This window comes from Cervus elaphus, chromosome 33 (assembly GCF_910594005.1).
Source record: "Cervus elaphus chromosome 33, mCerEla1.1, whole genome shotgun sequence".
NCBI classification, from domain to species: Eukaryota; Metazoa; Chordata; class Mammalia; order Artiodactyla; family Cervidae; genus Cervus; species Cervus elaphus.
The window spans coordinates 7,821,037-7,833,837 of record NC_057847.1 but is presented as its reverse complement, the minus strand read 5'-3'; the positions used below and the strand labels follow the sequence as shown (position 1 = coordinate 7,833,837).

At 54.4% G+C, this 12,801-nt stretch overlaps 1 long non-coding RNA gene across 1 annotated transcript; it reads right to left on the bottom strand.

The window, feature by feature from the left end:
- Positions 1-305: 305 nt before the first annotated feature.
- On the bottom strand, positions 306-11,949 carry LOC122688482. The gene is made up of 3 exons (XR_006339468.1): positions 11,867-11,949; positions 7,246-7,294; positions 306-362 (listed from the first exon to the last, which is right to left on the bottom strand). It is a non-coding gene; the product is annotated as an uncharacterized LOC122688482 (long non-coding RNA).
- Between the last annotated feature and the right edge of the window lie 852 nt (positions 11,950-12,801).

Here is a 12,801-nt window from a genome sequence, read left to right as displayed (position 1 = left end):
GGGCATTCTCACAACTGAAAATCCTTGAAGCAGGCCTGAAGTCAGTTCTCTCACTGTGGAACACTCAGACTTCTCGCAGGAGAAGAGAGCTCCTCAGAGAAGCCCAGGTTCTGGGGAGCTGAGTTTGGGCGCACCCACCGGATCTCTTCACTGATGGCGTCCAGCGGCTCCTGATACATCACAGGCAGAGTGTCGGCATCGGCCTGCACACTGGGCGGCAGCTGACCGGCCGAGCTGAGGAGGGTGACCCCGTCGCCCTCGCCGTCAGACACATCCTCGTCACTCTCGAAGGCCCGGGCCACGGTGTCCACCACGCGGGCCTGCTGCGCGGACTCCCAGTCCTGCTCCCTCTGGCTCTGCACCTGGGCATGAGAGGACCACGGCTCGTCAGCGACATTCAGGACAGCTCTCGTCTGTCAGGAACCGAGCACAATTTGACATGGAAGCCCTGACATTGGATAAACAGCCATGCTTATGAGACACTGCCATCTCTTAAGCGAGCAGTACTGAAGAAACGGGCAGGAGGAGAATCCAGTTCCTAGATGGCCTGGTGACACTCAGGTCTTAGCGTGGACGGAAGGCAATCCTATGAGGTTATTCACAAGGGTGGGCTGATGGAGTCAGAGACAAAAACCCAAAATTAGAAACAGTCCATGCCTCCATCAGGCAGGCTGAAGGAAAATAAGAAGGAAAAAATCCTTCAGCTCCACAGCCTCTGGGTCCACCTCAGCGGTCATCACTTGTACTAGTTCCCCGAGGAGTGCCGTCCTCACAGGTTCCCAGGCCTCCGTGTTCCAGGCTGGTCTGAACACGCACAGACAGGAGCGAGCAGGGCAGCCAGGGGACTGGAGGGCCAGCCCCCTGCGGCTCTCGTCTCGGGGCACAGGCACTCGGGCTGTTCTGGGGGATAGCCCCTCGCACCGCAATGGCGGCTCTGCCATCAGAGACGCACGGGAGAGTGCCTGCTGGGGCCCGTGCCGCCCTCCCGCTCTCACACCTCACACCCTGTTCTCTGCAAGTCTCCCCCCTGTCCGACTCTCAACCCAGGTCCTGCCTTCTTTCCCAGACATGACCGGAAAGCAACCGCGGGGCAGCCTCGAGATGCTGGCTGCCGACTACCTGGCCCCTGTGGCCAAAGCCCTTGCCCCTGTCTTCCTCACGACCCCTCCCCAGGGCCTGGCCACCCCCTTCGCTGGCTGCAGGACCACGTGCCATCATCCCGGCTCCGCTCCAGCGAACCAGCTGCCTGTGGGTTCACCCCTATCAGCACGTTCAGCACATCCTCTCGGTTCTCTCGCCTTCAAATGGCACAAGGGAACCAGCAGACTCCTCCTCCAGGGCACCCTGCAGCGCCCACTGGGGGTCTCTGAATGCTGCTTGGGAGAGGCATCTCCTGTCCATATAGTGTATGATCCATCTACATTATGCCTGTAACTGCATAGTGATACACTAACTCTAACTTACTGCTCTGCGGGAAAATCACCATTTAATGAGACACGAAGACAAAGCACAAACCAGACAAATGGAACACAGCACTGATATGACCAGAGCAAGTGGGAGGATGGCGGAGGGGAGATGGATGTGTGAACTACAGCCTCTGGTGGGGGGGATGGGAGGCTGCGGTCTGGATTGATGATGGCTAAACAGGCAACAGGATGAGTCAGGAAATCAAAGCCAATGATGACGGCAGACACACCGTCCGAAAACTCCACAAGGAGAAGATATTCGGAACTGTTCTTTTACAAATACTCGGAAAGAAATGAAGCGTGAAACCACAGAGATATCGTCCAAGAATTTTAAATATCAACTACTTAGACACTGATACAAATTATAAAAGCAGTGTGTCAAAAGACCACAAAATGGACCAGTTACCACTTCACATGCATCTAAAATGACCCACAGTTAATTGAACTCTATGCTAACAACGCAGCTCACAGGAAATGGGTGGTAACAGAAAAAAGGGATAATGCAAGTGCAGCTTCAAGGCAGAGTGTTGTACACGTGATTCACGGGGTAAACAGCTGTGCACTCAGAAACCGAGGCTACACAGGCAAGAAAGCCAGCACATGTGCCTTAGAGCCGCACGCTCTGTCTCCATAAGCCCTAGGGCGTCATCCCGTGTTGAGACGCGGAAGAGTGAGGCAGCCCGACTTCTTCCCTGGGGCCCTGGGGCACTGGGTCTTTAACTGGTTTCACGTGCACAGCTGGCCTGAGCATGCGGCCAGGCCCATCAGCAAGCGGACCAGTTTAGAGTCTTGGTCCTCTTGCCACCGCATGCCCTGCACCCTGCAGCCAGGTGTCCCCGATGGAACATGTGCTGCCCGGCTTTCACTCGCCATGAGGGCGGCCTATGCTTACTTTCACGAGGCTGTCTGCTCCCTGACCACAGAAACTTCCCTGCCGCTGCCATGCCCAGCACAGGCCAGGCCCACCGCTCCAGAGGCAGGCTCTGGCTGAGTTCACGATGGCTTGCTAAGCCGGTGGTCCAAATATGAAGCCTAATTGGTCCCTGTGCCATTATGGAATGATTAAAGGCCAGGCAGTTTTAAAAGTCTTAAACCTCTGAGCGGAGCAAATGTACCCGATTTTCCTCTGGGGAAAAACAGAAAAAACAAAGGAAGAAAAACAGTGTGCTTGGGGAGGGATGCGGCAGGGAGGAGGCAGACACTTACCGGAGTCATCACGCCCAGCCGGTCTCCCTCGCGCGTCAGGCTTTGCCACCTCCCTCGGGGTGGGGAGCGCCCCCTGCTGGGCGGGCAGGAGCCGGCAAGTGAGGAGGCAGGACACAGGCTGAGGGAGCTCAGGGACTTAAAACGCCGAAGGCTGCCTAAGCGCGCCCCGCCCGCCCTGCTCTCAGGCTCCTCGGCCCGCTGCTCCGAAATCTTCTTCTCCTCCCGGATCCACCTAGAAGAGAGCAAAACTCGTCAGCTGCCCTCATCAGCACAGGAACGTTTCTGGACAACAAATTTGGGCTGGCATTCTGCGTCACGATGAGCAAATTCTGGGAACATCTGCTCATTTCTCATCTCGGCTAAAAGGTTCGACTTTCCCTCTTTTGAATATTCTCAAACTTGGAATAACTTCGCACTGAGACTTACAAACTGGCCCCTGGTCATTCACGTTTGATTTGACTTATTTACGCTAACATTCTGATGGGGCCTGGGTGGCGACTCTCTCCCTGTGAGGAGATACCTGAAGTTGACAACCTTCACCTTCCCTGCTCTCAGGGCAGAGGTGTGCACGTCAGTGCCTCAAGTCTTTTCCACTGGGAATCGGGAACTCTCTATAACCAACACAGCGATTCACGAACAAGCTGGAGATTCTAAACAAAAGTCCCCAGACCAGATGAAGTGCTGAGGGGATTTTTCTTTTTTAATGGTTGAACATGTACAAACACATCACTTGATGAAGTTCTCCACCAGCTTTGTGCGAGTTTCTGGATTCATGTCAATGTGCCGCATTCACCTAGAATTCACGCTTACTGCTCTTCTCCCCTAATGTGTAGTGGATGATTTTATATAGCAGTTTAAATACTCGATGATGCCTATAAAATGATTTCGAAAATAAACTACAGGATTCTTGCAGGTCATAACCTCTTCAGCTTCATTCTACCCATAAGTCCTGAAAGTTTCTCACTTGTGATAGCAAGCTGATGGACAGAATTTATCATTTATAAAACAAGTCAACTTACTGCCTAAGGAAAATTCACTTTACCTGACAACTTGCTGTAAAAATAAAAATATTCATATGGAAAAAACCGTTCCACATTTCCTGCAGGGATGGGGAAAGCCCATCTTTCTGAGCTCTTCTGAGCTCAAACAGGGCGCAGGAAGCAGTCTGTCTCGGCATCAAAAGTGCAGGCGGCACCACCTGCGTTTGCTGGCTGTGCCGTTCACCCCTGCCTTCCCCCCGAGCCCCGCGTGCTCGGCACACAGGCACGAGCACCTCGACCTGGGCTGACGTGACGAGAACAATCTGAGCAGCAGCTCTGCCTGGTCCTGCGCACGGTCACCGGCCTGAGGCCACACTGGACGTGGACCCGGGACAGGGGCTTAGCTGTGCCGGTGTGGCCCAGGCAGGCCTCCGGCCCCCGGACACCCGGCTGCACCCAGACCCAAGGCCTGCTGCTCACCACGAGGAGCGCCTTTGCGTGCTATCCCATTTTGTAAACTGTTACAACTGCCAAGACGGTGTGGGAAGAAAACATCTTAAATATACTGATGAGATGAGAATAACTCAAACCCGTGTCTTTGGACCACTGTCTTACAACAAGCCAATCTTCACACTGTATTAAGTTAAAAAGGACAATGCAGATCTGAGTGGGAATTTGCCAACCCCCAAACCCCTGCTTTTCTGTTCCAGGTGGCTTTGCACCAGAACGTGGGAGTCTCCGATGGACACAGGTGGGTGAACCCACAGGGCTGGGGGGCACACGGGCCGCAGAGGACACCGCCTCGGCACCTCACCCACCTTGGGGCTCAGAGCTGGGGGGGACACCCTACAACGCCCCCCAACAGAGTGCTGAAACCAGCTGTGGACAGAACGCCCTGCCTGACTGAGCTCTCTCATCAAGGGCATTCTCACAACTGAAAATCCTTGAAGCAGGCCTGAAGTCAGTTCTCTCACTGTGGAACACTCAGACTTCTCGCAGGAGAAGAGAGCTCCTCAGAGAAGCCCAGGTTCTGGGGAGCTGAGTTTGGGCGCACCCACCGGATCTCTTCACTGATGGCGTCCAGCGGCTCCTGATACATCACAGGCAGAGTGTCGGCATCGGCCTGCACACTAGGCGGCAGCTGACCGGCCGAGCTGAGGAGGGTGACCCCGTCGCCCTCGCCGTCAGACACATCCTCGTCACTCTCGAAGGCCTGGGCCACAGTGTCCACCACGCGGGCCTGCTGCGCGGACTCCCAGTCCTGCTCCCTCCGGCTCTGCACCTGGGCACGAGAGGACCACGGCTCGTCAGCGACATTCAGGACAGCTCTCGTCTGTCAGGAACCGAGCACAATTTGACATGGAAGCCCTGACATTGGATAAACAGCCATGCTTATGAGACACTGCCATCTCTTAAGCGAGCAGTCCTGAAGAAACGGGCAGGAGGAGAATCCAGTTCCTAGATGGCCTGGTGACACTCAGGTCTTAGCGTGGACGGAAGGCAATCCTATGAGGTTATTCACAAGGGTGGGCTGATGGAGTCAGAGACAGAAACCCAAAATTATAAACATACATCCATGCCTCCATCAGGCAGGCTGAAGGAAAATAAGAAGGAAAAAATCCTTCAGCTCCGCAGCCTCTGGGTCCACCTCAGCGGTCATCACTTGTACTAGTTCCCCGAGGAGTGCCGTCCTCACAGGTTCCCAGGCCTCCGTGTTCCAGGCTGGTCTGAACACGCACAGACAGGAGCGAGCAGGGCAGCCAGGGGACTGGAGGGCCAGCCCCCTGCGGCTCTCGTCTCGGGGCAGAGGCACTCGGGCTGTTCTGGGGGATAGCCCCTTGCACCACAATGGCGGCTCTGCCATCAGAGACGCACGAGAGAGTGCCTGCTGGGGCCCGTGCCGCCCTCCCGCTCTCACACCTCACACCCTGTCCTCTGCAAGTCTCCCCCCTGTCCGACTCTCAACCCAGGTCCTGCCTTCTCTCCCAGACATGACCGGAAAGCAACCGCGGGGCAGCCTCGAGATGCTGGCTGCCGACTACCTGGCCCCTGTGGCCAAAGCCCTTGCCCCTGTCTTCCTCACGACCCCTCCCCAGGGCCTGACCTCCCCCTTCGCTGGCTGCAGGACCACGTGCCATCATCCCGGCTCCGCTCCAGCGAACCAGCTGCCTGTGGGTTCACCCCTATCAGCACGTTCAGCACATCCTCTCGGTTCTCTCGCCTTCAAATGGCACAAGGGAACCAGCAGACTCCTCCTCCAGGGCACCCTGCAGCGCCCACTGGGGGTCTCTGAATGCTGCTTGGGAGAGGCATCTCCTGTCCATATAGTGTATGATCCATCTACATTATGCCTGTAACTGCATAGTGATACACTAACTCTAACTTACTGCTCTGTGGGAAAATCACCATTTAATGAGACACGAAGACAAAGCACAAACCAGACGAATGGAACACAGCACTGATATGACCAGAGCAAGTGGGAGGATGGCGGAGGGGAGATGGATGTGTGAACTACAGCCTCTGGTGGGGGGGATGGGAGGCTGCGGTCTGGATTGATGATGGCTAAACAGGCAACAGGATGAGTCAGGAAATCAAAGCCAATGATGACGGCAGACACACCGTCCGAAAACTCCACAAGGAGAAGATATTCGGAACTGTTCTTTTACAAATACTCGGAAAGAAATGAAGCGTGAAACCACAGAGAAATCGTCCAAGAATTTTAAATATCAACTACTTAGACACTGATACAAATTATAAAAGCAGTGTGTCAAAAGACCACAAAATGGACCAGTTACCACTTCACATGCATCTAAAATGACCCACAGTTAATTGAACTCTATGCTAACAACGCAGCTCACAGGAAATGGGTGGTAACAGAAAAAAGGGATAATGCAAGTGCAGTTTCAAGGCAGAGTGTTGTACACGTGATTCACGGGGTAAACAGCCGTGCACTCAGAAACCGAGGCTACACAGGCAAGAAAGCCAGCACATGTGCCTTAGAGCCGCACGCTCTGTCTCCATAAGCCCTAGGGCGTCATCCCGTGTTGAGACGCGGAAGAGTGAGGCAGCCCGACTTCTTCCCTGGGGCCCTGGGGCACTGGGTCTTTAACTGGTTTCACGTGCACAGCTGGCCTGAGCATGCGGCCAGGCCCATCAGCAAGCGGACCAGTTTAGAGTCTTGGTCCTCTTGCCACCGCATGCCCTGCACCCTGCAGCCAGGTGTCCCCGATGGAACATGTGCTGCCCGGCTTTCACTCGCCATGAGGGCGGCCTATGCTTACTTTCACGAGGCTGTCTGCTCCCTGACCACAGAAACTTCCCTGCCGCTGCCGTGCCCAGCACAGGCCAGGCCCACCGCTCCAGAGGCAGGCTCTGGCTGAGTTCACGATGGCTTGCTAAGCCGGTGGTCCAAATATGAAGCCTAATTGGTCCCTGTGCCATTATGGAATGATTAAAGGCCAGGCAGTTTTAAGTCTTAAACCTCTGAGCGGAGCAAATGTACCCGATTTTCCTCTGGGGAAAAACAGAAAAAACAAAGGAAGAAAAACAGTGTGCTTGGGGAGGGATGCGGCAGGGAGGAGGCAGACACTTACCGGAGTCATCACGCCCAGCCGGTCTCCCTCGCGCGTCAGGCTTTGCCACCTCCCTCGGGGCGGGGAGCGCCCCCTGCTGGGCGGGCAGGAGCCGGCAAGTGAGGAGGCAGGACACAGGCTGAGGGAGCTCAGGGACTTAAAACGCCGAAGGCTGCCTAAGCGCGCCCCGCCCGCCCTGCTCTCAGTCTCCTCGGCCCGCTGCTCCGAAATCTTCTTCTCCTCTCGGATCCACCTAGAAGAGAGCAAAACTCGTCAGCTGCCCTCGTCAGCACAGGAACGTTTCTGGACAACAAATTTGGGCTGGCATTCTGCGTCACGATGAGCAAATTCTGGGAACATCTGCTCATTTCTCATCTCGGCTAAAAGGTTCGACTTTCCCTCTTTTGAATATTCTCAAACTTGGAATAACTTCGCACTGAGACTTACAAACTGGCCCCTGGTCATTCACGTTTGATTTGACGTATTTACGCTAACATTCTGATGGGGCCTGGGTGGCGACTCTCTCCCTGTGAGGAGATACCTGAAGTTGACCACCTTCACCTTCCCTGCTCTCAGGGCAGAGGTGCACGTCAGTGCCTCAAGTCTTTTCCACTGGGAATCGGGAACTCTCTATAACCAACACAGCGATTCACGAACAAGCTGGAGATTCTAAACAAAAGTCCCCAGACCAGATGAAGTGCTGAGGGGATTTTTCTTTTTTAATGGTTGAACATGTACAAACACATCACTTGATGAAGTTCTCCACCAGCTTTGTGCGAGTTTCTGGATTCATGTCAATGTGCCGCATTCACCTAGAATTCACGCTTCCTGCTCTTCTCCCCTAATGTGTAGTGGATGATTTTATATAGCAGTTTAAATACTCGATGATGCCTATAAAATGATTTCGAAAATAAACTACAGGATTCTTGCAGGTCATAACCTCTTCAGCTTCATTCTACCCATAAGTCCTGAAAGTTTCTCACTTGTGATAGCAAGCTGATGGACAGAATTTATCATTTATAAAACAAGTCAACTTACTGCCTAAGGAAAATTCACTTTACCTGACAACTTGCTGTAAAAATAAAAATATTCATATGGAAAAAACCGTTCCACATTTCCTGCAGGGATGGGGAAAGCCCATCTTTCTGAGCTCTTCTGAGCTCAAACAGGGCGCAGGAAGCAGTCTGTCTCGGCATCAAAAGTGCAGGCGGCACCACCTGCGTTTGCTGGCTGTGCCGTTCACCCCTGCCTTCCCCCCGAGCCCCGCGTGCTCGGCACACAGGCACGAGCACCTCGACCTGGGCTGACGTGACGAGAACAATCTGAGCAGCAGCTCTGCCTGGTCCTGCGCACGGTCACCGGCCTGAGGCCACACTGGACGTGGACCCGGGACAGGGGCTTAGCTGTGCCGGTGTGGCCCAGGCAGGCCTCCGGCCCCCGGACACCCGGCTGCACCCAGACCCAAGGCCTGCTGCTCACCACGAGGAGCGCCTTTGCGTGCTATCCCATTTTGTAAACTGTTAACAACTGCCAAGACGGTGTGGGAAGAAAACATCTTAAATATACTGATGAGATGAGAATAACTCAAACCCGTGTCTTTGGACCACTGTCTTACAACAAGCCAATCTTCACACTGTATTAAGTTAAAAAGGACAATGCAGATCTGAGTGGGAATTTGCCAACCCCCAAGCCCCTGCTTTTCTGTTCCAGGTGGCTTTGCACCAGAACGTGGGAGTCTCCGATGGACACAGGTGGGTGAACCCACAGGGCTGGGGGGCACACGGGCCGCAGAGGACACCGCCTTGGCACCTCACCCACCTTGGGGCTCAGAGCTGGGGGGGACACCCTACAACGCCCCCCAACAGAGTGCTGAAACCAGCTGTGGACAGAACGCCCTGCCTGACTGAGCTCTCTCATCAAGGGCATTCTCACAACTGAAAATCCTTGAAGCAGGCCTGAAGTCAGTTCTCTCACTGTGGAACACTCAGACTTCTCGCAGGAGAAGAGAGCTCCTCAGAGAAGCCCAGGTTCTGGGGAGCTGAGTTTGGGCGCACCCACCGGATCTCTTCACTGATGGCGTCCAGCGGCTCCTGATACATCACAGGCAGAGTGTCGGCATCGGCCTGCACACTGGGCGGCAGCTGACCGGCCGAGCTGAGGAGGGTGACCCCGTCGCCCTCGCCGTCAGACACATCCTCGTCACTCTCGAAGGCCCGGGCCACGGTGTCCACCACGCGGGCCTGCTGCGCGGACTCCCAGTCCTGCTCCCTCTGGCTCTGCACCTGGGCACGAGAGGACCACGGCTCGTCAGCGACATTCAGGACAGCTCTCGTCTGTCAGGAACCGAGCACAATTTGACATGGAAGCCCTGACATTGGATAAACAGCCATGCTTATGAGACACTGCCATCTCTTAAGCGAGCAGTCCTGAAGAAACGGGCAGGAGGAGAATCCAGTTCCTAGATGGCCTGGTGACACTCAGGTCTTAGCGTGGACGGAAGGCAATCCTATGAGGTTATTCACAAGGGTGGGCTGATGGAGTCAGAGACAAAAACCCAAAATTAGAAACAGTCCATGCCTCCATCAGGCAGGATGAAGGAAAATAAGACGGAAAAAATCCTTCAGCTCCGCAGCCTCTGGGTCCACCTCAGCGGTCATCACTTGTACTAGTTCCCCGAGGAGTGCCGTCCTCACAGGTTCCCAGGCCTCCGTGTTCCAGGCTGGTCTGAACACGCACAGACAGGAGCGAGCAGGGCAGCCAGGGGACTGGAGGGCCAGCCCCCTGCGGCTCTCGTCTCGGGGCACAGGCACTCGGGCTGTTCTGGGGGATAGCCCCTCGCACCACAATGGCGGCTCTGCCATCAGAGACGCACGGGAGAGTGCCTGCTGGGGCCCGTGCCGCCCTCCCACTCTCACACCTCACACCCTGTTCTCTGCAAGTCTCCCCCCTGTCCGACTCTCAACCCAGGTCCTGCCTTCTTTCCCAGACATGACCGGAAAGCAACCGCGGGGCAGCCTCGAGATGCTGGCTGCCGACTACCTGGCCCCTGTGGCCAAAGCCCTTGCCCCTGTCTTCCTCACGACCCCTCCCCAGGGCCTGGCCACCCCCTTCGCTGGCTGCAGGACCACGTGCCATCATCCCGGCTCCGCTCCAGCGAACCAGCTGCCTGTGGGTTCACCCCTATCAGCACGTTCAGCACATCCTCTCGGTTCTCTCGCCTTCAAATGGCACAAGGGAACCAGCAGACTCCTCCTCCAGGGCACCCTGCAGCGCCCACTGGGGGTCTCTGAATGCTGCTTGGGAGAGGCATCTGCTGTCCATATAGTGTATGATCCATCTACATTATGCCTGTAACTGCATAGTGATACACTAACTCTAACTTACTGCTCTGCAGGAAAATCACCATTTAATGAGACACGAAGACAAAGCACAAACCAGACGAATGGAACACAGCACTGATATGACCAGAGCAAGTGGGAGGATGGCGGAGGGGAGATGGATGTGTGAACTACAGCCTCTGGTGGGGGGGATGGGAGGCTGCGGTCTGGATTGATGATGGCTAAACAGGCAACAGGATGAGTCAGGAAATCAAAGCCAATGATGACGGCAGACACACAGTCCGAAAACTCCACAAGGAGAAGATATTCAGAACTGTTCTTTTACAAATACTCGGAAAGAAATGAAGCGTGAAACCACAGAGAAATCGTCCAAGAATTTTAAATATCAACTACTTAGACACTGATACAAATTATAAAAGCAGTGTGTCAAAAGACCACAAAATGGACCAGTTACCACTTCACATGCATCTAAAATGACCCACAGTTAATTGAACTCTATGCTAACAACGCAGCTCACAGGAAATGGGTGGTAACAGAAAAAAGGGATAATGCAAGTGCAGTTTCAAGGCAGAGTGTTGTACACGTGATTCACGGGGGTAAACAGCCGTGCACTCAGAAACCGAGGCTACACAGGCAAGAAAGCCAGCACATGTGCCTTAGAGCCGCACGCTCTGTCTCCATAAGCCCTAGGGCGTCATCCCGTGTTGAGACGCGGAAGAGTGAGGCAGCCCGACTTCTTCCCTGGGGCCCTGGGGCACTGGGTCTTTAACTGGTTTCACGTGCACAGCTGGCCTGAGCATGCGGCCAGGCCCATCAGCAAGCGGACCAGTTTAGAGTCTTGGTCCTGTTGCCACCGCATGCCCTGCACCCTGCAGCCAGGTGTCCCCGATGGAACATGTGCTGCCCGGCTTTCACTCGCCATGAGGGCGGCCTATGCTTACTTTCACGAGGCTGTCTGCTCCCTGACCACAGAAACTTCCCTGCCGCTGCCGTGCCCAGCACAGGCCAGGCCCACCGCTCCAGAGGCAGGCTCTGGCTGAGTTCACGATGGCTTGCTAAGCCGGTGGTCCAAATATGAAGCCTAATTGGTCCCTGTGCCATTATGGAATGATTAAAGGCCAGGCAGTTTTAAAAGTCTTAAACCTCTGAGCGGAGCAAATGTACCCGATTTTCCTCTGGGGAAAAACAGAAAAAACAAAGGAAGAAAAACAGTGTGATCGGGGAGGGATGCGGCAGGGAGGAGGCAGACACTTACCGGAGTCATCACGCCCAGCCGGTCTCCCTCACGTATCAGGCTTTGCCACCTCCCTCGGGGTGGGGAGCGCCCCCTGCTGGGCGGGCAGGAGCCGGCAAGTGAGGAGGCAGGACACAGGCTGAGGGAGCTCAGGGACTTAAAACGCCGAAGGCTGCCTAAGCGCGCCCCGCCCGCCCTGCTCTCAGTCTCCTCGGCCCGCTGCTCCGAAATCTTCTTCTCCTCCCGGATCCACCTAGAAGAGAGCAAAACTCGTCAGCTGCCCTCATCAGCACAGGAACGTTTCTGGACAAGAAATTTGGGCTGGCATTCTGTGTCACGATGAGCAAATTCTGGGAACATCTGCTCATTTCTCATCTCGGCTAAAAGGTTCGACTTTCCCTCTTTTGAATATTCTCAAACTTGGAATAACTTCGCACTGAGACTTACAAACTGGCCCCTGGTCATTCACGTTTGATTTGACTTATTTACGCTAACATTCTGACGGGGCCTGGGTGGCGACTCTCTCCCTGTGAGGAGATACCTGAAGTTGACCACCTTCACCTTCCCTGCTCTCAGGGCAGAGGTGTGCACGTCAGTGCCTCAAGTCTTTTCCACTGGGAATCGGGAACTCTCTATAACCAACACAGCGATTCACGAACAAGCTGGAGATTCTAAACAAAAGTCCCCAGACCAGATGAAGTGCTGAGGGGATTTTTCTTTTTTAATGGTTGAACATGTACAAACACATCACTTGATGAAGTTCTCCACCAGCTTTGTGCGAGTTTCTGGATTCATGTCAATGTGCCGCATTCACCTAGAATTCACGCTTACTGCTCTTCTCCCCTAATGTGTAGTGGATGATTTTATATAGCAGTTTAAATACTCGATGATGCCTATAAAATGATTTCAAAAATAAACTACAGGATTCTTGCAGGTCATAACCTCTTCAGCTTCATTCTACCCATAAGTCCTGAAAGTTTCTCACTTGTGATAGCAAGCTGATGG